Below are 27,412 nucleotides of genomic sequence, written 5' to 3'. Positions count from 1 at the left end.
GGAAATGAGGGCTCTTTGCGCACTGATACCTGGCAGACCTCTCCAGCGTGTGTCGTCTTGCCTCTTGGCGAGCAGAGACCACCAGGGCCTTGGAATGCTTTCAGTTCAGGAAATCTCATTTATTCTCATAACTGCTGTGCCTAAACCCCTCCACAATCCCACTGGAGAGCTGCTCTTCTCTTTACCCTCTCTCTCATTGGGACTTAGTTGTGCCTCAAGACCTAGGAATGGCATTCTTGGTAACATTAACAGGTCTAATGGCAAATGTATAAATCATTGTACACGTTGATGTGTGTTTTTATGTCTCAAGTGCATGTACCACTGTACATGTTGATGTGTAGATGTACTTCTTTTGGCGTAATGTCTTGAGTAGTCCCGTGTAGCTTAGTTGGTAGAGCAAAGGAAAATATGAAAATGTATGCAGTCACTTTACTGTAAGTCGCTCTGGGTCTTAGTGCCTGCTAAATGTGGTCAATGTAACGGTAAAATATGACGAGTGGAGAGCACGGTAGGATGGTGCAGTATTTAGTGCTAGGACTGTGGTAATATGGAGCTAACCTTTTCTTGCATTTGCTATATTTGTGCATAGACGAGAAATCGGTTTGTTGTCCCATTAATTCACTTCAGCTTAAGCCTCAGTATTGCAGTGGAAGTTTGGCCTTTCAGAGGGGGGCTTGATATTTTCAAGAGGTCAGGGACCCTATTTGACTGCACATTTGACAAGATGTGCTCAGACAAAACACCTACATGACCCACTCTTCCCTGCTTCAGTGTTCACCACCCAATAACAGCCAGGGACCTGGATGAGTCATCAGTCCTCACCTGCAGCATACAGCCATACAGCCAGGCCCACAGGAGCCAAACAGGCGATCTGGGAGGGGTCACCTAATAATACCCCCTTTGTGTGGTTCCCAAAGCCCCCCTGAGAAGAGCACCCTGACCGGGGATCCTGACACCACATTAAGATGATCTTACAAGTAGATTATGTGTACATTTGGGGGGATTTAAATGGGAGAAGGGTATAGTAACATGCGACGGGGTGTATGGCTGTCCAGTCATAAACAGGACAGGGATTTTTGATTCAACAAGGACCAGTGCTGTTTGGGCGGCTAACAAATGAGCTATTATCTGAGCGATGATTCGGAGGCGCTGCCGGACAGACGGTAATGGTATCCCAATGTATATCCTCAATCAGCCCAGTCATCTTCATCAAGATTTAAGTTACCCATTGTAAGTGAAATGCAATCAATCCTAGCACCTTCAGTGGGGCCCATTTGGCTGTCAGAGCAGGAGTAATGTTTCCATGTTCTAGACCTGTATACACTGAGGTGGTGGTGATGGTTATGAGGGTTGTGGTTATAATGGTTATGACACAGGAATATAACACTTATCAACACTGGTATCTCGTATATCAAAGTGTATTTGTCTGCTTGCACAGGATAGAATAGGTGTAAGTGGTACAGCAAAATGCTTACTTACAAGCTCTTTCTCAACAATGCAGTGTTCAAAGGTAAGAAATAGAAAAAACAGAATCTTAAAAGAACTGAATCAATACTTGATCAGACAAATAAAAACAACACATAAAACAACTTACTTCCTCTTGTGGGTGTGGCTTCTCTGCCGTCCAAACCTGAAGCATGGGGACATGAGTCTTCAGTCGCCTCCTGAAAAACAGTAGATCGGTGTCACCACGATCGTCTCATCACTATTTAGTGCAGTTGAGGAAGTACTCATGAATTTAAATTGCATTACATTATGCACAGTTCCTCAACAAGGAAATAGACACTACTGTAAGTCTCTGCATAAGAGTGTCCGCTAAATGACTCCAATGTAAAGACATGGAAATACTGTACTGCAAATAACCACGCAGTACAACGGTGCGCATAACGCCATCTCCGAACGCACAACTCGTTGGTCCTTGTCACGGACGGGCTACTACTTGGTCATTTTGTAAATATATTATTTTCTGGAACTACTACATGTACCCATCTCATTGTTATAAAATTATTAGAGATACACATAGTTTTTGCACCCACCATGCATCATGTCCACAATGGTCATGTGAGGTGAAATGTGTATATTTTGGGATGTGAGCACTCAGTTTGTTTGTTTGACCTGACGAGGATCCATTTCAGATTGGAACGTTGTCAATAAAGAGGTGAATTGGGAGCTTTATGAACAGTGTGCAGGCGTTCTTGTTCTTCACTATTGCAGCAGACGACCACACCTGGTTCCACTCCTATCAGCTAAAAACAACAAGAAGAAGCAGCTTCAGTGGGCACGCGATTACCAACACTGGACAATTGAGGAGAGGAAAAACATTGCCTGGTCCGACGAATCCCTGTTCCTGTTGCATCATGCTGATGGCAGAGTCAGGATTTGGCATAAGCAGCATGAGTCCATGGCCCCATCCTGCCTGCTGTCAACAGTACAGGCTGGTGGTGCAATGATGTGTGGAATGTTTTCCTGGCACAGTTTAGATCCCATGATACCAATTGAGCAACGTTTCAATGCCCAGGAGAATTCAGGCTGTTCTGTAAGAAAAAGGGGAGTCCGACCTGGTACGAGATGGGTGGGTGTACCTAATCAACTGGCCACTGAGTGTATATCAAACTGCTGGTTATTTTTGTGTTTAAGCAACTTCTATTGGGGTTCTATGTGTTTTAACTTGATTGAGAGGAAATGGGGACAGTTGTCAGGGTTTTCTGAACTGAAACTGAGGTTAAATCCATGTTCTGACATTGGTGGTGACTTTTTCAGGGGGGGGGGGGGGGGGGTTGCAATTTGAGATTGTGGGCTGTGGTCATAGATTGTTTACTGGTAGTTTTAATATTCTGGTTAAGGCTCTGCAAGTCAAGAAAGAAACACATTCCTTGAATTACTTTTTTACAATTAAATGCAAGGTGCTTATGAAGCTAATTTCCTTTAATGTTAAAACAACAGACTATCCTAATGTGTGACACTTCAGTTAAGTAACCACTTTCCTTGAAAGAAACATTTTTTTCCATGAAATGTCTCAGTTCGGTGCTATTCTTATCTGGCAGTGGCTTGCAAAATTGGAATCATCCTTAAAACCTTCAAACTGGGAACCCTGGGGTCAGGCAAGGCAAGGGCCGGTAGTGGAAAGCCTGGGATAAACCACGGAACAAACATCTTTCCCAAATCCTGTTGCTGGGACTTGGCAGCCACACTGGAAAGAGGACAACGACATGTCAACGCATTTCCTCTCTTAACTTGATGAATGATCCTGTGAAATATGCCTGGATCTTAAGTAGTTGGTTTAGTTTGGCCCCAACAGCTTATTTCTCAAAGAGGTTTAATCTAAACTGTTGCAGGTTTTGCCTAGCTGTCACAAACAGGCTGTGTCAGACTTCGGGACAAGATGGCTAACAGTTTAGTTTGAGAAGCTCCTTCAGTCAGTACTGAAATGTTAATCCATTTTTTCACACATCTTCGTACAAATCTGCAACGACGGCGTGTGCACACGTGTTCATGTCGACTGGGTGAGGATAGAGTTCTTTCCAAAACACATGTCACCTCTGAGTCAAAGTAATTTACTCTTGACAGGAACCACCAGAAGCGCTCTCATGCACTAAACCTCTGACTTGGACTGCGCCCCGCAAAATATTCTCATGTATTTATCGGCTTTAAAGGGCACGGGGTCCCATCCTAAATCCTGTTGCCTGAGAAATGGACGCATTTCAGATGTTCCCCAGTCCACTGTCCTCCGGGCCAGACCCAGAACTAATCTCGTTCATCTCCGGTTGCTGGAGGGGAGAAAGTGGAGAGCGCACTCCCCTCCTCCAGGATCTCTCCTCTGTTAAAGAGATCACCTCGGGGGATGCAGCTGAGCGAGCCCTCCTCCCTCTTACCCTCCATTTCCCTCCCTCCCTGGGCCTCTGAGCTGGGCTGCCTTCCCTTTGGCTTTCCCCTTTTCCTTCCTTCCTCAATTCCTCCACTAATAGCTCCCTTGTTCCTGAGGAGTCAGGGCTGCCAGTTAAGCGGTCATTCGTGGAAGATTCATTCGTGGAGCAGTAATTGTAAACAGACTAAGAGGAGAGGCACGCTCACGTTGGCGTTCACGCCCAGGGCAAAGTGGTCGCAGACAGCAGGCGCAAGGAGGAACACAGAGAGCCTCTATCTTTCCTCCCTCTCTCTTTCTGTATTTCTCCCTCTCTCCCTCTTCCCTTATTTTCTTTTACCCCCTCTTATTTTCTGGCTTAATAATTCATCCCTCTCTTATGACGATTTCTGTCATGTTTTATTGATAAATGTAAATTACGCTATGCGGTCAAATCTTTAATTCAGTTCTGCCCTATGGTTATGTTACTGAATTTTTAGGTAAAGGTTTCAAATTGCCTGTGTAAAGTTGCTCTCTTAGGAAAGTAAAAAACTAAACAAAAAACCCTATATGCCCCCCCACCCTTCTTTGTAGCTGCAGGGATCACACACACACATTAATGGAATCCAGAGCTTCAATGGTGGACAAAAGACACTCCCTCTAGAGTTACTAAGCCAGTGCTGACATCACAGGACCCTTACCGCAGTGGAGAGCCCTCAGATGTACCTTGAGGCTAATGGCTAAAGCTAGACATATCATTATAAGCATGCTAATTAGGTCTCATTCTGTTTGAGCCTTCCCCACAGTATTTGCTGCAGCTTTGCTTTGGTAAACACACATATGCGTCATAAGTTTTACTTTCCTGAAATGGTACAATGCCACAGATGCGCTTGTGCGCTCTTAGATTTGCCGTTAGCTCTGTGTACATTTGCATAGGAGTAGCATATCACTTTGTTGAATGTATCCTCAAATGAATTTAACAAACTTGGACAATATGCTTAGATTGCTTAAATTGAACAATCACCGGTGCGTTTAATGTCAAGCAACAGATGAGACGTATTTGTGGTTAATAGAATTTAAAGGTTTGTTTTTGTCTTTTTGATCTGTCTTTGCGCACATTTATCGAAAGTTACCCTGGCAACTGGAAAATATGGCGTTGATTAGGAGTTACAGCAAATATGGTGGGCGGGGAGGGATAGCACAGGGGAGACAAGGGAGAGGGGAGGTGGGGGTGTCACGTTGCAGTGTTACCCAGCAGCACTGGGCAACCAGACATGTCTCTGACCTCAAAGGATTGTGCCTTTTATGATGGTCACAAACCAGGCTGCAGTCAACACAAACCCTCACTACAAAGGCATGCTAGCTCGCTTCCTTGAGATTCTCTCTCTTTCCTCCTCTCTCGTGACAGTTTGACACCACCCTGTTGTCAAAATAGATGACATCTTTTCAAATACTCAAAGTGACCAAATGTCGTATTTATTATCCAAAATGGATGAAATATTTATTTTCTGGGCTCCTGAGTGGCACAGCGGTCTATGGCACTGGTTCATTCCCGGGCTGTATCACAACCGGCCGTGAACGGGAGAACCATAGGGCGACTTCCGGGTTGGCAGAGGGTTTGGCCGGGGGGGGGGGGGGCTTTACTTGGCTCATCGCACTCTAGCGACTCCTTGTTGTGGGATGGGCGCCTGCAGGTTGACCTCGGACATCAGGTGAATGGTGTTTCCTCCGACACATTGGTGCGGCTGGCTTCCAGTGTTAAGATAAGCGGTTTGGTAGGTCATGTTTCGGAGGGCACAAGATAGAAATTGGGGAGAAAGAAGGGGGTAAAAAAAGCCCAAGATATCAAAAAATAAATTAAAAATGATCATCAATCTACACATGACAAAGCAAAAACAGGATTTTAGAAATTTTTGCAAATTTATATATATGTGTATATATATATAAAATATATATGAAATATCACATTTACATAAGTATTCAGACCCTTTACTGAGTACTTTGTTAAAGTAACTTTAGCAGCGATTACAGCCTTGAGTCTTCTTAGATCTGACGCTACAAGCTTGGCACACCTGTATTTCGGGAGTTTCTCACATTCTTCTCTGCAGATCCTTTCAAAATCTGTCAGGTTGGATGGGAAGCGTCTCTCCAGAGATGTTCGATCAGGTTCAAGTCCGGGCTCTGGCTTGGCCACTCAAGGACATTCAGAGACTTGTTCATCTTTCCCTCGATCCTGACTAGTCTCCCAGTCCGTGATGCTGAAAACCTCCCCACAGCATGATGCTGCCACCACCATGCTTCTTAGGAATGGGATGGTGTCAGGTTTCCCTCAGATATGACGCTTGGCATTCAGGACAATGAGTTCAATCTTGGTTTCAGACCAGAGAATCTGGTTTCTCATGGTCTGAGAGTCTTTAGGTGCCTTTTGGCAAACTCCAAGCAGGCTGTCATGTGCCTGTTACTGAGGAGTGGCTTCCATCTCACCACTCTACCATAAAGGACTGATTGGTGGAGTGCTGCAGAAATGGTTGTCCTTCTGGAAGGTTCTCCCATCTCCACATAGGAACTCTGGAGCTCTGTAAGAGTGACCATCGGGTTCCTGGTCACCTCCCTGACCAAGGCCCTTCTTCCCCGATTGCTCAGTTTGTCCATGGGTGGCCAGCTCTAGGAACAGTCTTTGTGGTTCCAACCTACTTCCATTTAAGCATGATGGAGGCCACTGTGTTCTTGGGGACCTTCAATGATGAAGAAATGTTTTGGTATCCTTCCACGGATCTGTGCATTGACACAATCCTGTCTCGGAACTCTACAGACAATACCTTCGACCTCATGGCTTGGTTTTTTCTCTGACATGCGCTGTCAACTGTGGGACCTTATATAGACAGGTGTCCAAATCATGTCCAATCAATTGAATTTACCACAGGTGCACTCCAATCAAGGTGTAGAAACATCTCAAGGATGATCAATGGAAACAGGATGTACCTGAGCTCAATGTCGAATCTCGTAGCAAAGGGTCTAGTACTTATGTAAATGTAATATACCTGTTTTTTTGAATTTGCAAAAATGTCTAAAAACCTGTTTTCGCTTTGTCATTAAGGGGTATTGTGTGTAGATTGATGAGGGGACAAATGAACTTAATCCCTTTTAGTAACATAACAAAACGTGGAAAAAGTCAAGGGGTCTGAATAATTTCCAAATGCACTGCATATATCTGCCACTTAATGTATTTATTCAACCTTCATATGCAATAACACTTTCGTTCATTCCCTCTCCTTTTATCTCCCTCTTCCTCCCTCTCTGCTCAGCTTTCCTCCTCCGTATCTGTTTCTGTCTCTCACTTTTGCTTTCCCATAACGTTTGGTGCAGAGAGCTCTGGGCTCTCCGGACGTTGTTTAGAAACAGATTTGATTGGAGTTATTAACTGGCCATGTCCACAACCAATGGTGGATCTCCCCTTGTCAGCATCAATACGGCGGGGGAGATGAGTTCTGGGTCTGTTTTTATTTCCTCAGCAAGGGAACACAAATAATAGTGGTGGGAAAGAGCTGGAGAAGTATACCATTAGTTTGCTCACATCCTGTGTAATTGAGAAACAGCAGTGCCAACAGAACAGGAACATGGGAGTGTTTACTTGCCGAGTTTCCGATGAGAAAAACCACTAAAGACGTTGTACATGCAGTTATAAACATGCAGTAGTGAGCTTTAGCCTAATGCCATCCTGTGTTTTCATTTGTTTGTTAAGGTTGTTGTATGCAAAGAACATGGCTGAGTTGTGAGGTGGACTGTAAACATTAAATACATCAGCTTTGAATGAAGTGTATTTTATCCGTTACATTTTCTACAGCATAAAAGTGGATTTTAGCCAAACTGTTCTCCATCAGGAGACCTTGAGACTGCACAGTCTGGATTAAATCATTGGCATTCTTAGGCACATCGAACAACCAAACGGCAGCAAACAACAATAAATCCGCGCACCACAAGGCTATTTCTCTGAGCAACCCCACATTTGTATCCCTTACAAATTTAGCTTTATTTTCCTCTTGGCAAAAAAAAAAAACTTTGACTGAAGTTGTCTGCTTCCACAGATTGCTTTTGTTGCCCTTAAAACTTTCATTTCGGGCCTTGATTACGGTGTACGGTTTCTCTTAAGACAAACAAAGCCCACTAAGTACGACACGGCCAATTGGTCCGATCCTGAATTAGGGCGGGGGAAATGGAGAGAAACCAATTAGGAGGCGGAAGCCACTAATTAAAAGCTTCATGGTCTACAGACTGCATCAGTTTTATTTACTTCGAGACGGCAAGGGCCATAATTTCAGAGCTTGGGTTGTACACCAATGGACATTCCAAGACAGCTACTGCCTCTGTGTTTGGAAAGTCTCTAACAGCAGACCAGCGCTACTGAAAAAGTCTCTAACAGCGTACTAGCACTACTAAAAAAAGTCTCTCCTCATACATAATCAACAATTTTATGAATCTCAGAGAACATGCAGCATTTTGAATCGACTAGAGACCATATATCTACATTCCTGTTGTACAGAAGTATTTTGTTCTCCGACTTGGATATGTGTTGTGGACAGCTGCCAATAGGGTGGGAGTGTGATGAATAGGAGATTGCATTATGCTCAAGTGGTTAGGTGGTTAACCAAAACAGTTGCTTCGGAGAGCTCACAGGGTATGCTGAGCCACAGGTTGCCGGGCCAACTTGAGGAACGGAGCCTTTTTTTATGGTCCAATTTCCGGATCAACCTTGTTGTTCTTTGCCTCACAAGTGGTTACCTAACCTCTTGACAACACACAAATAACCTTTTGCGTCAAGCTGTCATACAGTCAGACTCTGTGTCACCAGCCCAAACAGTCAAGTGCAGGATGAATGTCATCATCCAGTAATGTGTGACTGACATTGTCATTTTTTGTTTTGTCAAAATGCAAGTCAAGGCACCCCTCAAGGGGTCTGATTCCTGCCGTCACTGAAAGGTTGCCTGTGAACTAAAACCTCATCTGTTGTGGATTAGTGTGTTTTATTTATTCTTGGATTTACATATTTCCAATGAATGCTTAGTATGTTATGTTTTGACGACATTGTGTTGTTTGTATGTTATCGCTCACGCCAACGCTCAAGCAATGAAATCAAGTTTTTTGAAGATTAGTTATGGGACACACACACACAGACACACAGATACACACACACAAGATGGCGCCGTACTGTATAGCTGCAGTCTTGCGCTGACCTTTTTCCTTTCTTTTCTTTTTTCTTCTTCTCTTTTCTTCTCTATATTATTACTTGTTATTTTTCTTCTTCTTCTCTTTTCCTCTCTATATTATTACTTGTTATTTGTCTTCTTCTTCTCTTTTCTTCTCTATATTATTACTTGTTATTTCTCTTCTTCTTCTTCTCTTTTCTTCTCTATATTATTACTTGTTATTTCTCTTCTTCTCCTTTCTTCTCTATATTATTACTTTATACTGCATTCTCAGGAAAGAGCTCACAAGTGAAGCTTTTCACTGTAATGTTTTACACCTGCTATGTCCTGTGTATGTGACAATACGATTTTTCTTAACTTTAAAACTAAAACACACACAGACACACATCCACCTCTGCTCTTTGGCCTTGGTGCCAGCTGCACATATAGCCTTGCGGTCTTGCATGGCACACCAGTGTGTCCTCAACCCATGTCAATGCTTCAGGAATGGTAGGAGCCACGCTCCAAGGAAGAAAAATTATGTTTTTACCCTGCAAATGATGGAGAGAGAAGAAAAAGAGAGGAAATAACTTTGACCTTGACCTTGACTTTTCCCTTTCATTTCACCTAATGTTTTTTCCCGACTGGGAGAACTGAAGGCCATCCATCCCACTCCTGCTGGATGTTTCCTGTTCCGTACACCTTGGGTTTCAGGAAATGTACAAAACAGGATAGCTCAGCATGACATATTTCTTGAGGTTCTTTTTTTTTCCTGTCCAAGAAAATATCGTAATTTCTGAAGCACCTGGAGGGACCAGGGCGCTCCGATGATCCAGCGAAGTTGTCTGTTTAGTGAAGAATTGTGATTTCCCCTCGTCTTCTCTGTTTAAATGTCTGTGTGATCACTTGTTGATTTGTTTGTTACTGTATGTATGAGTCTGTTACTTAAAATAGAAGCAGACATACTATAACTAACTAGACACCTTTTGATGTGAAGTGCATGCAGAAAAGGCCCACTCACGACTTTAGCCTAGGATTTGTTTGCTTCGCAGGCCAGACACATTGTTGTGGAAGAGAACCATGGAAGCCGGAGACTGAGGTGACTCTGTTCCTGTCTCAGTCACTGGCGCCTATTGAGCTTCTGATCAGTCTGAGTTCAATGTTCTCCATTGTCCATCCTGCCAAATTTTGTTTGCATATCTTTTTTTGACTTGGTCTTAATTATGTTTTCTTCTCTTTTTCCCCTGGTTGAAAGAGTCCATTTTTGGAAATCATACGTTTGCAAAACCAAGGCCAGCAGTTAGGAGCAGATCACATTTTCTGCATATTATTTGTTAATTTTTGCACATTGTGGTCTATTCAGGACTGTACGTGTCATGTGTGAGGAGAAGACTGCATTTCACATTTAATACAGCCCATTTAGTGTTTCTATGGCGATGAAGTACAGTGCCTTCAGAAAGTATTCACACCCCTTGATTCTTTCTACATGTTGTGTTACAGCCTGAATTTAAAATGGATTCAATTGAGATGTTGTGTCACTGATCTACACACAATACCCCATAATGTCAAAGTGGATTTATGTTTTTAGAAATGTTTATAAATGTATTAAAAATTGAATGTTAAAAGTCACTAAATAAGTTGTATGGACTCACTCTATGTGCAAGAATAGTTTTTAACATGATTTTTAAATGACTACCCCATCTCTTTACCCCACACGTAATGCTCAGTCGAGCAGTGAATTTCAAGAACAGATTCAACCACGAAGAAGAGGGAGGTTTTTCAGTGCCTCACAAAGAAGGGCACCTATTGGTAGAGGGGTAAAAAAGCAGACATTGAATATCCCTTTGAGCATGGTGAAATGAATTATTGCACTTTGGATGGTGTATCAATACATGTAGTCACTACAAAGATACAGGCGTCCTTCCTAACTCAGTTGCCGGAGAGCAAAGAAACTGCTCAGGGATTTCAACATGAAGCCCATGGTGATTTTTAAAACAGTTACAAAGTTGAATGGTTGTGATATGAGAAACCTGAGGATGGATTAACAACATTGTATTTACTCCACAATACTAACCTAAATGACAGTGAAAAAAGGAAGCCTGTAGAGAAAAAAAATATTCCTGAACATGCATCCTGTTTGCAACAAGGCACTGAATTAATACTGCAAAGAATGTGGCAAAGAAATGTACTTTCACAAAGTGTTTGGGGCAAATACAATACAACACACTACTGAGTACCACTCTTCATATTTTCAAGCATGGTGGTGGCAGCATCATGTTCTGGGTATGCTTGTCATCGGCATGAACTAGGGAGTTTTTTTTTGGGGGGGGGGGGATAGAAAATTGAATATAGTTAAGCACAGGCAAAGTCCTAGAGAAAAACCTGGTTAATTCTGCTTTCCAACAGACACTGGGAGACAAATTCACCTTTCAGCAGGACAATACCCTAAAACACAAGGCCAAATATACACTGGAGTTGCTTCCAAGGCGACATTGAATGTTCCTGAGCGGCCAAGTTACAGTTTTGAATTAAATCCGCTTGAAAATCTATGGCAAGACATGACAATGGCTTTCTAGCAATGCTTGTTGAAGAATTTGTTAAAGAATAATGGACAAATATTTGGACAAATAAAGACTCACAGCTGTAATCGGTGCCAATGGTGATCCTAACATGTATTGACTCGGGGTTGAATACTTATCTAATCAAGATATATTTGTGTTTTATTTTCCACTTTGACATTACATAGTATTTTGTGTAGATCATTGACAAAAAAATGACAATTAACGGAATCAAACCCACATCAGTTAAAAACCAGAGATGATAATTCTAACCATAACATAGCTAACATACAGTATGTTTTACTCTCCCGGAGCACTGATTAGAAACCTGCTCTGAGTGGAGCTGCAGGCCCTGTCTTTACAAGGCCTCTATAAGTCCAGGCACAAACTACACAGACACTGGCTGTTCTTGGGTTAGGAAATGGAGAGACCACGCTATAACATGTTTAATGTCTGAACACAGTACTTTTGGGGATGTTGTATTGTGTACACATCTTACCACTGTACCATTATAGTCCTATTAGTAAATCAAACTACATTCAGTACCAACATTTTTCTTCTGTGCAAGAATGTGCTCCTGGATCCATCTAGTCAATAAAACATATTTTACAGTGTGAAACAAACACAGTCACAACATGCTGCCTTGCTGTGCAATAATGATATTGTTTTCGACTTATCTAAGGAACTGGTTTTGATTATGACCAGATCAGATCTAATTGGATCAGACACGCTAACTAGCTAGAGATATTGATTGTATATCGATTGGCCTTTACCAATAACAAAGAAGTGGGAAGGAGAAAGTGGGACTGGAGTTAAGTGCTTCAAAGGCAGTGTTGTAATGACAGCACTAAGCTTGTTGCTCCCTCGTCCTTATGGTCACTAGAGACAGCTGTCAGCTAACAACTACCTAACTACCAGCCCACGCCTGAGAAAGACGATCCCGGGACTAGACACTCGACTCCGACATCACGCAAACAGGGCTTCCAGTCTTTGTGTGGAGTGGCTCCAACCCCAAAGCCTGATCCACTGCAGCAGTCGCCTCTGGGCTATTCCCAACCCTAAATCCAGATTCCCACAACTCTCTTCCTGTCTTAGCTATTCCGGCCATCATTGGGTCGGGAAACTGGATTTTTGACAATGTGTTTATTTTTGGAAGTTTGACATTGATTTTGTTTTTTGTGAACAACTGTGAGAAAAAACATTGTATGTTTCCCATACGGTGTACAAGGTCTGGACGAGGCTTTTAATTTTACAGACCAGATATGGTTTATTAAATTAAACATCCATCATGCATTTTCCTTAACCGATAGGAGTTACCTCCGTAAGGATGTTTACCACTAAAAGCAGTTCAGCATAGTTGATGGCTCTCATTTTCAATGCCTGAAAATAACAGTAATTCTGGATCAGTGAAGGTAGAAGACACACATTCTATTGTCTTTGCTTAATACACACACACAACCAACTCACTGGTCTTCCCAAGGCTAGCAAGCAGTGTGGGCGGGATTACACACATTCATAGTGAATCAGGAAAGTATCTGGGTAGTATTCTATCACTCTCTAAAGCACTCTGCCAACGCTGCCAAGGAGACTACACTGAGGCTGTTCACTAGCTCCAGCCGAAGCTCATTCCTTGAGTCCTCCACAATCCTTGGCTTAGCCTCCATCTGGGCAGTGGATCCGTACTAAAGCCTGGAGATGCGTAGCCCCTAATTCCTACACGCTGAAGCATTATCGTCCGTCCACCCCAGAGACAAGATGGTCGCCAGGTGTCTTCCTGTCTTCAAAGTGTCGGCATCGTTAATCATGAGTGGCCCCCCTTCCATTTTGCATCGCCTCACATGTGTTTTGTTTTCCTTGCCACCCCCCCTTCTTTATTTTTGAACAGTCTGTCACCCAGCTGCATTTCCTGCAGAGTTTATTTACAGTTTACCCCGATTAGAACCACATTGGCAACAGCGCGCCATCCTAACAAAGTCACTGTGATCTGGCCAGGTGGGTAATGCGAGAAGCAGCCCCCGCAGGGCCAATGGACAGTAACCCCTCTAAACCCTTCACCCTGCCCTCCCCCAGACTCCACAGCTCTAATATGGCCACTTTTATTCCACCCCCCTCCTCCCACCAGCTTCATCTTTCATTTATCTTCGCTAATGGTACTTATCACTGCTAAAGCTTGTGAACACGGTCCGTACAGCTGTTGCCCTTAAACAGTTGAGAGGAGAAGTACTACCAGAAAGGTCCACTTTTCTGATGTTGTTGTAATGTTTCCAATTGAAACCAACTCAAGGCCATTTCTTCATGGGCGTGGCAATAGTGCTTGGGGGGTAGGGGGGGGAGTCACCTTCATAGTGGTAGGGGAAAGACATATAATCTAGCATTAATCATTGGGCATCCTTAAATCTCCCAAACAAAGCAAGATAGGCTTTATCTTTAGATATACTGCCTACCTTGTATAGACTGGATTGTCCATCTTGTGTACGCTCCTTCAAACGTGTTGACATTTCTGTCATCGTGAAAGTCTGTTACTTCATGTACAATCTGAAACCCCCAAACATACACATCATGCTGTGAATTTTATCACCGTTGTAGTTTATGTCAAGGCTGCAACTTTTGGAATGGCAGTGTTGGATTTGTTTTGGGTTGTTGGCTGCCGAGGCCCAGTTTTCATTAACGGTGGGTGCACTCTCCCTGCCCTCTCTGGCGCAAAACCGAGAAGGGAAAATAAGGCCGCTTTCCTCTGGAAAAGCACCAGGGGACTATGTCTGCTGTTTTAAATTGTAAAGATGGAATGGGGCGGGGGGGGGGGGGGAGGGGGATAACTTAGCGTCTTACAGTTTCACGTTGCCAGATCTGTAATGTGTTCCTCCGCTCTGGGAGCGTGCAGAACCCTTGGACCACTGCGCTCCAGGAGGAAGTCCCAAGCCTAGCGAGCTCCAGACATCCTGTTTTGGCACAGTCACTGGCCCGGCCATTGCACGACACCTGTGGACGACGCCATCACATCTGCCTGCAGCGTCAGGGACCTCCAGTGTTTTGGCTTGGCTGGCCTCTCTCTCTCTTCCCCAGTTGCATTGGCTCCTCAACACCCCTACGGAGCAACAGAGAACTTGCAGTCTCTGAAAACAAATGTATGAAAAAAGGCTATCTGAGAAGGATTTTTTCAATGCAAATTTTGTTGTACAATATCTTTATCCCTTCACTCTTAGCCATCTAGAGATTTGATAAGTACTGGCTCAAATATGCACCAATGCACACATCAATATAGCCATTGTGCTCAGACATTCAGTTGTTCCATTGGCAGCGATCATAATTCTTAACTATTGTCCAAAGTCTTGCCAGTGACATTCTGTGCTGTGCATTTCTTCGCTAGTCAGATGTTCCCTTTCTCAGAGTCTTGAGGAGCTGATATAATAGGACACTTGGGGAGGTGGTGCTCCCTTGTTTGTTGCTGTCAAATCAAATCATATCAAATTGTATTTGTCACGTGCGACAAATACAACAAGTGTAGACTTTACCGTGAAATGCTTACTTACAAGCCCTTAACCAACAGTGCAGTTCAAGGAGAAGAAATATTGACCAAGTAGACAAAAGTAAAAGTAATAATAAAAGTAACACAATAAGAATAACAATAATGAGGCTATTTACAGGGGGCACCGGTACCGAATCAGTGTGCAGGCTAGTTGAGGTAATCTGTACATGTAGGTGGGGGCTAAGTGACTATGCATAGGTAACAAACAAACAGACAGTGTACAAAAGGGGGAGGGGGGGGGGTCAATGTAAATTGTCCGGTGGTGATATGAATTGTTCAGCAGTCTTATGGCTTGGGGGTAGAAGCTGTTGAGGAGCCTTTTGGTCCTAGACTTCAGGTGCCCCAGTACCGCTTGCTGTGCGGTAGCAGAAAAAACAGTCTATATCTTGGGTGACTGGAGTCTCTGACAATTTTATGGGCTTTCCTCTGACACCACATACTATATAGGTCCTGGATGGTAGGAAGCTATTTAGGACAAATGGAAGGAGCCTGTGTCTGCACAACCCCCTCCGGATTTCCCAGTCTGTCTCTGTTCTCACCAAGCAGCCTTGTGGAGTGGCCTGTTCTGTTGTCCAAATGAGCACCGTGTGAACCCTGGAGTCAGCACACTGTCACCGTGCCTCTCGCTGGACCGTAGCGACTCTGAATGAGTTTCTCTGGACATCAGTCACTCTGAATTAGTTTCTCTGGGCATCAGTCACTCTGCATTAGTTTCTCTGGACGTCAGACTCTGAATTAGTTTCTCTGGACATCAGACTCTGAATTAGTTGCTCAGGACATCAGTCACTCTGAATGAGTTTCTCTGGACATCAGTCACTCTGAATTTGTTTCTCTGGGCATCAGTCACTCTGCATTAGTTTCTCTGGACGTCAGACTCTGAATTAGTTTCTCTGGACGTCAGACTCTGAATTAGTTTCTCAGGACATCAGTCACTCTGAATGAGTTTCTCTGGGCATCAGTCACTCTGCATTAGTTTCTCTGGACGTCAGACTCTGAATTAGTTTCTCTGGACGTCAGACTCTGAATTAGTTTCTCAGGACATCAGACTCTGAATTAGTTTCTCTGGGCATCAGTCACTCTGAATTAGTTTCTCTGGACATCAGTCACTCTGAATTAGTTTCTCTGGGCATCAGTCACTTTGCATTAGTTTCTCTGGACGTCAGACTCTGAATTAGTTTCTCTGGACATCAGACTCTGAATTAGTTGCTCAGGACATCAGTCACTCTGAATTAGTTGCTCAGGACAACAGTCACTCTGAATTAGTTTCTCTGGACATCAGTCACTCTGAATTAGTTTCTCTGGACATCAGACTCTGAATTAGTTTATCTGGACATCAGACTCTGAATTAGTTTCTCTGGGCATCAGTCACTCTGAATTAGTTTCTCTGGACATCAGACTCTGCATTAGTTTCTCTGGACATCAGACTCTGAATGAGTTTCTCTGGATATCAGTCACTCTGAATTAGTTTCTCTGGACATCAGACTCTGAATGAGTTTCTCTGGATATCAGTCACTCTGCATTAGTTTCTCTGGACATCAGACTCTGAATTAGTTTCTCTGGACATCAGACTCTGAATGAGTTTCTCTGGATATCAGTCACTCTGAATTAGTTTCTCAGGACATCAGTCACTCTGAATTAGTTTCTCTGGGCATCAGTCACTCTGAATTAGTTTCTCTGGACATCAGTCACTCTGAATTAGTTTCTCTGGGCATCAGTCACTTTGCATTAGTTTCTCTGGACGTCAGACTCTGAATTAGTTTCTCTGGACATCAGACTCTGAATTAGTTGCTCAGGACATCAGTCACTCTGAATTAGTTGCTCAGGACAACAGTCACTCTGAATTAGTTTCTCTGGACATCAGTCACTCTGAATTAGTTTCTCTGGACATCAGACTCTGAATTAGTTTATCTGGACATCAGACTCTGAATTAGTTTCTCTGGGCATCAGTCACTCTGAATTAGTTTCTCTGGACATCAGACTCTGCATTAGTTTCTCTGGACATCAGACTCTGAATGAGTTTCTCTGGATATCAGTCACTCTGAATTAGTTTCTCTGGACATCAGACTCTGAATGAGTTTCTCTGGATATCAGTCACTCTGCATTAGTTTCTCTGGACATCAGACTCTGAATTAGTTTCTCTGGACATCAGACTCTGAATGAGTTTCTCTGGATATCAGTCACTCTGAATTAGTTTCTCTGGACATCAGACTCTGAATGAGTTTCTCTGGATATCAGTCACTCTGCATTAGTTTCTCTGGACATCAGACTCTGAATGAGTTTCTCTGGATATCAGTCACTCTGAATTAGTTTCTCTGGACATCAGACTCTGAATTAGTTTCTCTGGACATCAGACTCTGAATTAGTTTCTCTGGACATCAGTCACTCTGCATTAGTTTCTCAGGACATCAGACTCTGAATTAGTTTCTCTGGACATCAGACTCTGAATTAGTTTATCTGGACATCAGTCACTCTGAATTAGTTTCTCTGGGCATCAGTCATTCTGAATTAGTTTCTCTGGACATCAGACTCTGAATTAGTTTCTCTGGGCATCAGTCATTCTGAATTAGTTTCTCTGGACATCAGACTCTGAATTAGTTTCTCTGGACATCAGACTCTGAATTAGTTTCTCTGGACATCAGACTCTGAATTAGTTTCTCTGGACATCAGTCACTCTGCATTAGTTTCTCTGGACATCACAGCTACTTTTTCCAGGGGGGTTTCCTCTCAATTGTGCAGGATTGCATTTTATCACAATTATTCAACAATGACACCACAATAGCTACTACACCACTTACTCTGACAGATAGCAGACTTACAGTAATGTCTTGTCATTGCTGTCTTGTTGTAATGTCTTGTGCCTTTGTTTGATTTTATTATTTAAACTATTTTGATACTGATTACAGCACTGTTGAAACTTGTTGATGCCTGGTAATGCAGGCTCCAAATGGTTCGGCAGCCATTGTTATTGCTCATGAAGAAGTGCTCTGACGATGCTTCAGTTTGCATTCAGAGGTTTGTTTATGAAACTCCTCGGCTAGTGATTGAGATTATTGTCCAGAAGGAAGACCTGGATTAGTTCATGAGAGACTCCATATCTCCGTACAGAAATTGAAAGCAATGCTTGCCAGTCAAATCAAACATGGAATTCCTGCAGGTCTAGTTATAGAGGGACTCACATACTGTAGGCACGCACCTCTCTTGTTTGGAGACTGCTGGATACTCATCTGGCATCCTTTACCAGCCTTGCAAAAGTTATAAATGCTGTGGGCTCAACTTCTAACCCCAGGAAAAGACCAATAGACCCTAGGCTGACATCAAAGGACCTGGACATCAAACACAACCCAGCACATAGATGGTCATTCAGGATAAAACCAACATGACCCCCCCCCCACCACAATTTGTCAGTACCATGATTCATTTGCATGGGTAGGGAAAAAAAGGCATTGTGTTTGGTTGGGTATTGCAGAGGTCAGGGATAACACAAGGATTTTGCAATTGCGTGCTAGTTGATTTTTTGGTGAAACAGTTGTTTAGAGTGAAGATGGAGAGAGTACAGTGCTTTTGCTGGCATGTTGGGTTGTTGAGAATAGCTGAAGTACTCTGTGGAAACCTGGGAGATATGAAATGGTATGTCTTGAACATTCCTTGCTCTGAAGATAATCAGGGACATTTATTCTCTCTCTCCCTCCCGCTCTCTCCCTCTCCTCCTCTCCCTCCCCTCCCCTCCTCTCCCTCCCTTTCCCTCTCCCCTGACGCTAGCCTGTCTGAGTGGCCTTTTGCCATGCATTCCTCCCTTCCCTGTTTGGCCCCCGCTTCAGGAAGTGGCCCAATTAGTGCATAAACACCATGGAGGGGGGGAAGCACCAATTAGTGCTGTTTGGGCTCTGTCCGTCAGACCCACAACTGTGCTGTGCAGACCCCCTCACAGGCCCTGCTAAGGGGAAGAAGATGAGGGGGAAGGGGGGGAGTGGAAGGCAAACAAATAAACAAATAATTAAAATGTCAAAGTACAATGGACCTATGATGCTCGCGATGCTCGGCTGCATTCTTGAAGGTCACTTGTATACAGTATAGTAGGCCAGAATGCTAATTAATTAGCAACCAAGGCTAACGTGGAGGTCTCACATGAAAGGAAGAAAAATAAAACCGCTGGGTTGTTGTGGGATGTGGCTAAGGTAACCAGTTTGATACTGTACCGTGTATTCCCACTTTACTAACTTGTTCAAAGTAGCCCACAAGGCACGGTCACACTTGTGACATGCATGTGTTCCGAAACATACAAGTAACTACTAGTTATACAGCTAGGTAATAGTAGTCAGTAGTGTAGTTCAAAAGTATCTGCAATACATCACAATGTGACAAAATGCAATTTCAAAAGTTAAACGTTGACAAATATATTGCCTGTTGCATTTACAGTTCTTCAAAACTCCCCAGACTGTAGCCACTTCTGGGAAACTAAGAATGGGTACTCAATAAGATTTATGCTCGGCTTTGACTTTGGGGATATGATTCACTCAGGCCCAAATTCTGAATCAAGATGCATCCGTGGAGCTCCAACTGAAACTTTAAATCATATCACACCCTCCTGTCAATGGAGAATTTGTGTGAAAATGAGTAATTGAAAGGATAACTGTGGATTTCCGCTGTACAATTTGTCTCCCCAGCTCTTAGCCTTGTCATTATTTTATTGGTGTGGATTATGTGGTGCTATCAGTGTTCTAGCAGACGGTTGTGTGGTTGAAGGTTTCATCCGATGATGAAATCCAGGCTAAGAACAGCAGATTTAACTAAGTAAGCCTATGTATCCACTGGGGTGCTATTTAATCAAACCTGGTCACCGGCTTTCTTGGCTAAGACATATATCCCTTATGCAGCCAGAATGTTTGCACTCATAGCACAAGATAAAGCATTGACCATGTTGCTCAACATAATGAAAACAAATTAAAAACGAGACAGAATAGAAATGGAAAAATGCTCCTTATACTGTGATGATGACACAATGGGGGGGGGAGGAATCATTTTCTCCTAAACTCAAGCCTTTGACTGGTATATCTCAGTAAAATGACCATGAACAATGCATTTGCATTGAATGGTTGGTGTGAGGGAGGTCATTAAAGAGGCATGTGTCCTACTGCTCCCCCCCAAGGCTTTAATAGGTCGCATTGGTATTTAGTGAGGTGTGACTTACAGGTAACACCCCTGGTGTTTGCACTCGGCCAACTCCAGGAAACACTTCTAGGTTCTATGGCTGACACCTGGGTGAGATATGACACTCAAGTGACCTCAGGTAGAAACCATTTTAATCGGCTGAGCATGGACATAGTGGTAGGGGACAAACCTAACAACGAGTTAGGTTAGTCACTAATGGGAAATGGCTGACTTTGGGTCAGACGAGTCATTATAAATAGAAAGGTGGACACCTAGTCAGTTGTACAACTGAATGCATTCAACTAAAATGTATCTTGCGCATTTAGCCCACCCCCTCTGAATTAGAGAGGTGTGGAGGGCTGCCTTAATCAACATCTTCAAAACCTGGGAAACAATGGGTTAACTGCCTTGCTCAGGGGCAGAACAACAGATTCGATCCAGCAACCTTTCGGTTACTGGCCCAATGCTCCTACCCACCAGGCTACCTTATAGACAGGAGATGAGGCTGAAAGGGATGATTTGTAATCAGGACGTGTTTGATAGAAAGAAATCCCAAAGTCGAATGATTTCATTCTTAAGAATAGATGGCCTTGAGCCCAATTTGGTCAAGACTTATTAGGAGTGAACTTTATTTATAATAAGGGTAATAAGGGTTACATGGAGAAACTGACCTTTCTGAAATGAAAATGGATGGTCCTCCCTTCAGCAAAATATAGTTGACTTAAACCAGGGGTTTCCAACCTTTTCTAGCATTAGAGCTACTTAAAAAAAAAACTTGTCACGAGATACCATTTTTTTCCCTAGCTTTCAAATAGGTACATTATTTTCTTCTCCTCTCTCCTGTAACTCTTCCCAAGTCCTTCATGTAAACAAGAGTAGTACACTATGTTTTCTGTCATTATACAGGCAAAATAATGGTTAAAACACAACAAAAGGGGGCCCTAAACAATCTGTGATTTTTTTCCCTACGTTTTAGTTTTCCTCGTTTTAGATTTATTTGGGTTTTCACTCAAAATGACAATTGTTCATAGAGAAACAACATATTTTGATGTTTTGAGTCGATGCTTAAATCACAACCGAAGACAATTTTTGCAGGTCTGGAAGAGTTTTCTAGTGTAATTCCTCTTTAATTGCGCATTTGGCCCTTTAATTGCGCAGAGTGAGGAATGTGCTGTCTAATGTGCCTGTCTAGTGATGGTTCTTTACCGCTTCTGCTCATTTCATGGAAAAGTTTGCAAATAACAAATAATAGATACAAATGGTATACTGACTCATGATATACTTCTGCCAGATAAGTCTAATTTGTAGTTAATATTTAATAGAGAAGGTTTTGGGGAAAGTATTGGGGAAAGTGTGTAGTCAGTGTCAACCCACTGACTTCCCCCTTAGTGATGGACAAATGCGCCGACCACACAAACAGACAGGGGCAACATTGCTGGACATTAATTGTCAGATATTGTGATAGGTTTGGAATTTTAAGCCAATAGTGACTAACCAGGAGTGGCATAATGGAACACATGAAAATTGGTGGAACACATGAAAAATTGCATGTACTTTCAGAATTGTTTGGGCTGCGATGTACAGGTAGCTCGTGATCGACATGTTGGAGATCCCTGCCCTAAACCCTCCCTGAACGCTTGAAAAGAAACAAGTACCTTCCCCTATACCCAAAAAAATAATTAAAACAAAGTGGATAAAATAGAAAATGTCTAACATTTACCCTCACTTCTTTAACAGACCAGAGTCTTAGATGTGCAGTTTTATAAACTGTTCTTCGTCCTGGAAGCATTACACGGCAACGCGAGAATTTTGATAGTACACATGGCTATGAGCCGGAAGGTTGTGGGTTTACAGACCAGTGTAGACCAGAATAGGAGTGAAAATATCTCCTTATTAGTAAAAGCATTGCATGAATCTATCATTGTATTTGCAGGTCCGGGGGAAAAAAAACATTTTTTTATAGACATTTCATTCAATTCTACGTCATTTGACATATTAGCAGAACATTTTTAATACCTAACAAATTACCGAAATTACAGGCTAAGAATGGAAAGACAGATAGACCTATGTCTTCATCTTATCATATTTCTCAAATGCCAAATCAGTGTGTCTTGTTTGCAATGAAACTGTCCCTGTTTGCAAATAATGAAATCTGAGGTGTTTTAGGAATCTGAGCAGGGTACTGTACTTTCAAAAGGTAGGCCTACTTTTCCACCACCGACAGAGTAGGCTTACCTATGCAGAAATATGTAAGCTTTAAGTGCTGGCTACTCTTCTTCCATGGCTTAACCCAATGAGAGATGATCACAAGTGCTTCCCTAAAAGCTGTCTGGGTTTAAACATCTATTGTACAGAAAGTGAATAGCTTAATGAATTGATAGTGAAAGAATTCGGATACTTCCCAAGCCAAGTCTATTTATGTCTTCTCAACTATAGAAGGTTGTAGCTCAGCCTCTGAATGTCAAAGAAAGGAAACAATGATATCCACATATGCATTGGTGTCACCTCTTTACCAATTATTTTACAGTTTGTTTCTAGCATAAAGCATAGCGGACCAAAGTGGTGTGTCACGCCTTGATCTGTTTCACCTGTCCTTGTGCTTGTCTCCACCCCTCCAGGTGTTGCTTATTATCCCCGGTGTATTTATCCCTGTGTTTCCTGTCTCTCTGTGCCAGTTCGTCTTGTTTTGCCATGTCAACCAGCGGTTTTCTTAAATCCTATTTTTTCCCCAGTCTCTGTTTTTGCCTAGACCTCCTGGTTTTGACCCTTGCCTGTCCTGACGCCTAATCCACCTGTCTGACCACTCTGCCTGTTCTGAACCTCAAGCCTGCCTATCCCCTTGTACTGTTTGGACTCGGACCTGATCACTGAACCACTGCCTGTCCTGTCCCCGACCTGCCTTCTGCCACCCCTTTAGTTATAATAAATATCGGAGCTCAACCATCTGCCTCCTGTGTCTGCATCTGGGTCTCGCCTTGTGCCCTTATAGTACGAAATGGCCATGACAGACCCAACAGACTTGGACCAGCTCCGTCACATTGTCTCCCTTCAGGGAGCCACCATTGGGAGGTATGCAGCGCTACTGCGAGACCTTTTGGAAGTGCTTCGTTCCCTGAAGGAACACCACGACCAAGGGTTCAAGGCTATAATGGAGTAAATCCGTGAATTCGCTCATAGGCAGCATGCCACATCGGAGACCTCCCAACCACCCAGTAATCTTTCTACTACTAGTGGATTAACCCGGCTCCCCGAGAACCCCGCTTACCACATCCGGAGCGTTATGCAGGCAATCCTGGTACCTGCCGGGCGTTCCTTTCCCAGTGCTCCCTCATTTTCGAACTCCAGCCCTCTTCATTCCCATTGGACCAATCGAAGATAGCGTATTTAATCACACTAATGTCCGGAAGGATGTTCTCCTGGGCAACGTCCGTGTGGGAGCAGCAATCCGCTGTGTGCCATAGCCTGGAGGAAATCATGGCAGATGTGAGGAAGGTTTTTGATTCTCCGTCCCCGGGAGGGAGGCGGCTCAACAACTACTGCAGGTACATCAGAACTCACGTAGTTTGGCAAACTACGCAGTAGATATTCGCACATTGGCCACCGAGAGTTCCTGGAATCCGGAGGCTGTTTGACACCTTCCTCCATGGACTGTTGTAGGGGGAAAAGGACGGGACCTCGATTCCCTCATCTCCCTGGCGATTAAGATTCCTGGGCGCCTACGAGAACTCCAGTGTGCAAGGTCGGGTCTCAGGAGCACTCATTCGTCTGCTGATGCTGGCACATGTCCTAAGGAATCTGGAAATCCCCGAAGTGTGTGTTTCTGAGGAGAGCCGAAAACAGCTGACAGGTTCCACGAGAATCATTGGCGACGGGTGAGTTGGATACTCCTGAGCCCATGCAACTGGGAATAGCGAGATTATCGGTTGGGGAAGGCTCATGTAGGCTGAATTTTAACTGTTGTCTGTACTGTGGAGGGGCTGGACATTATATAGCCACTTGCACTGTTAAGAAACCATTTCCGTTAGTGGGTATAAGTACTCTGGTGAGCCAGACTGGGAGTCCCATAATTTCCATCACCCGCACACCTTTTTTTGTGATTCTGCTATAGGGAGACCAGTCAAAGTCTCTCCGGGTGCTCATTGACTCTGGGGCTGATGAAAGTTTTATGTATTCTACCATGGATTCTGAATTATGTATTCCCACTCAACTTCTCTCTGCCCCCATGGATGCAAGGTCACTGGACGGCCGCTCTATTGGAAGAGTCACCCACAGTGAGACCATACAGTTTCAATTCTTCCCATGTTCCTCTGGTTGTGGGATTTTCTTGACTCCAGAAACACAATCCTGTTATTGACTGGACCATGAGCTCCATCCTGGGTTGGAGCCCATTTTGTCATTCCGAGCGCCTTAAAGCGGAACAGCTGTCATTGAGACATCCCTCTCAGGATGTAAGCAAAGCCTCAGATGTCTCTGCTGTTCCCAGGAGTACCATGACCTCCTGGAGGTCTTCAGTAAGGTAAGTGCTACTTCTCTTCCCCTGCACCGTCCTTATGATTGTGCCATTGATCTCCTCCCAGGCACCACACCACCTCATGCTCGGCTATATTTTCTATCCGGCCCAGAGACCAAGGCCATGGAGTACATTGAGGATTCTCTGGATACTGGAGGCATCTGTCCGTTTGCATCTCCTGCCGGCGCGGGGTTTTTCTTTGTGGAGAAGAAGGACCAGACCCTGCGTCCGTGCATTGACTACCGGGTCTGAATGATATAAAGATCAATAATCGTTACCCCCTACCTCTCCTCGGAATTCGAACCTCGCCAGGGGCTACCATTTTTTTCCAAGCTGGACTTTCGGAGTCAAAGTCTCAGTCTGGTCCTGGAATGGGCTCATTCTTCCAGGCTGACCTGTCATCCAGGTTCCAGTCGAACCCTAGCCTTCCTCCGACAACGTTTATGGTGGCCCACAATGGTTCCTGATGTCTCTGCCTTCATCGCTGCGTGCACTGTGTGCTCAGAGCAAGACTCCACGGCAAGCGCCTTTTGGCCTCCTTCAACCACTGCCTGTCCCTCATCATCCCTGGTCCCATATCTCTCTGGACTTTGTCACTGAGCTCCCTCCATCTGATTGCAACACCATCATTTCTGACGGTAGTGGATCGGTTCTCCAAGGCTGCCCATTTCATACCTCTCCCCAAACTACCCTCTGCCAAGGAGACGGCCCAGCTTATGGTGCAGCACGTCTTCCCGGATCCATGGATTCCTGGTGGACATGGTCTCCAACCAGGGTCCTCAGTTCTCATCTCAGTTCTGGAAGGCATTCTGCACCCTTATTGGGTCGTCGGCCAGCCTGTCCTCCAGATTCCAATCCCAATCCAACGGCCAGTCAGAGCGAGCTAACCAGGACCTGGAAACCACCTTAAGATGCCTGGTCTCAACCAACCCCACCACCTGGAACTGACAACTGGTCTGGGTGGAGTATGCCCGGAACACCCTTCCCTGTTCAGCGATGGGACTCTCCCCTTTTGAGTGCTCTATGGGAGATCAGCCTCCCCTCTTCCCAGAACAAGAGCAGGAGGTCAATGTACCCTCGGCCTAGATGTTTGTCCACTGCTGTCGACGTACCTGGAGAAGAGCTCGGGCGGCACTTCTCAAGACCAACTCCAGGTATCGTTGACAAGTGGACCGCCGCCAGACTCCAGCTCCCCGTTACTGCATCAGGCAGAGGGTATGGCTCTCCACACGTGACCTGCCCCTTTGGGTGGAGTTCCACAAACTGTTCCCCCATTTCATTGGCACTTTCCAATCTCTCGAGTCCTTAGTTCCACTGCTGTCCATCTTGTTACCCCATACCCTCTGTTTTCACCTGTTCTGACCTCAAGCCCGCCTATCATCTGGTACTGTTTGGAGTGGTTTATCAACTCTCGCCTGTCCCTGACCTGCCTTCTGTCTACCCCTTTTGTTATAATAAATATCGGAGCTCAACCATCTGCCTCTTGTGTCTGCATTTGGGTCTCGTCTTGTGCACTTATACAGTGTTATACTGAAGATTACTTTATATAATTATTTACGTTTTATTTTCTTCAAATCTTAAACTAACAAGGCCTATGACATAAGGCCTATTGCATACCCCCTCAATTTGAGTCTGTTGTTTTAACATAACAGCCCTTCACTGACACAGAGGTAGGCTATTTAAAGAGTGCGTGTTGGGTGGAGGAATTGACCTAGAAATGTATGGATATACAGTACAATCAAAGTATTCAGACCTCTTGACTTTTTCCACATTTTGTTACGTTACCTTATCATAAAATAGATTAAATTGTTTTTCCCCCCTCATCACACTTCACACAATACCCCATAATGACATAGCAAAAACAGTTATTTAGACATTTTTGCAAATTTCCCCAAAATGTAACTGCAATATCACATTTACACACTAAATATTCAGGCCCTTTACTCAGTACTTTGAAACACCTTTGGCAGTGATTACAGCCTTGAGTCTTATTGGATATGACGCTACAAGCTTGGCCCACCTGTATTTGTGGAGTTTCTCCCATTCTTCTCTGCAGATCCTCTCAAGCTCTGTCAGGTTGGATGGGGTATGTTGCTGCACAGCTATTTTCAGGTCTCCAGAGATGTTCAGTCAGGTTCAAGTCTGGACTCTTGCTGGGCCACTCAAGGACATTCAAAGACTTGTCCCGAAGCCACTCTTGCGTTTTCTTGGCTATGAGCTTTGGGTCGTAGGTCATGTTGGAAGGTAAACCTTCGCCTCAGTCTGAGGTCCTGAGTCTTTAGGTTCCTTTTGGCAAACTCCAAGCGAGCTGTCATGTGACTTCTGTCTAGCCCCTCTACCATAAAGGCCTGATTGTTGGAGTGCTGCAGAGATGGTTGTCCTTCTGGAAGGTTTTCCCATCTCCACAGAGGAACTCTGGAGCTCTGTCAGAGTGACCATCGGTTTCTTGGTCACCTCCCTGACCAAGGCCCTTCTCCCCCGATTGCTCAGTTTGGCCGGGCGGACAGTTCAAGGAAGAGTCATGGTGGTTTAACTTCTTCCATATAAGAATGATGGAGGTCACTGTGTTATTGGGGACAGTCAATGCTGCAGAAGTGTTTTGGTACCCTTCCCCAGATCTGTGCCTCGACACAATCCTGCCTCGGA

General features: G+C 44.0%; 1 protein-coding gene across 1 annotated transcript in view; it reads left to right on the top strand.

Moving 5' to 3' along the window:
* Positions 1 to 27,412, top strand: part of LOC135526462 (protein sprouty homolog 1-like) — a 105,279-nt gene that overhangs the window by 9,562 nt on the left and 68,305 nt on the right. The gene's annotated exons all lie outside the window — the stretch shown is intronic.

Source organism: Oncorhynchus masou, chromosome 32 (assembly GCF_036934945.1).
Source record: "Oncorhynchus masou masou isolate Uvic2021 chromosome 32, UVic_Omas_1.1, whole genome shotgun sequence".
NCBI classification, from domain to species: domain Eukaryota; kingdom Metazoa; phylum Chordata; class Actinopteri; order Salmoniformes; family Salmonidae; genus Oncorhynchus; species Oncorhynchus masou.
The sequence above is the reverse complement of the archived record's forward strand: the minus strand, read 5'-3'. Positions and strand labels throughout refer to the sequence as shown.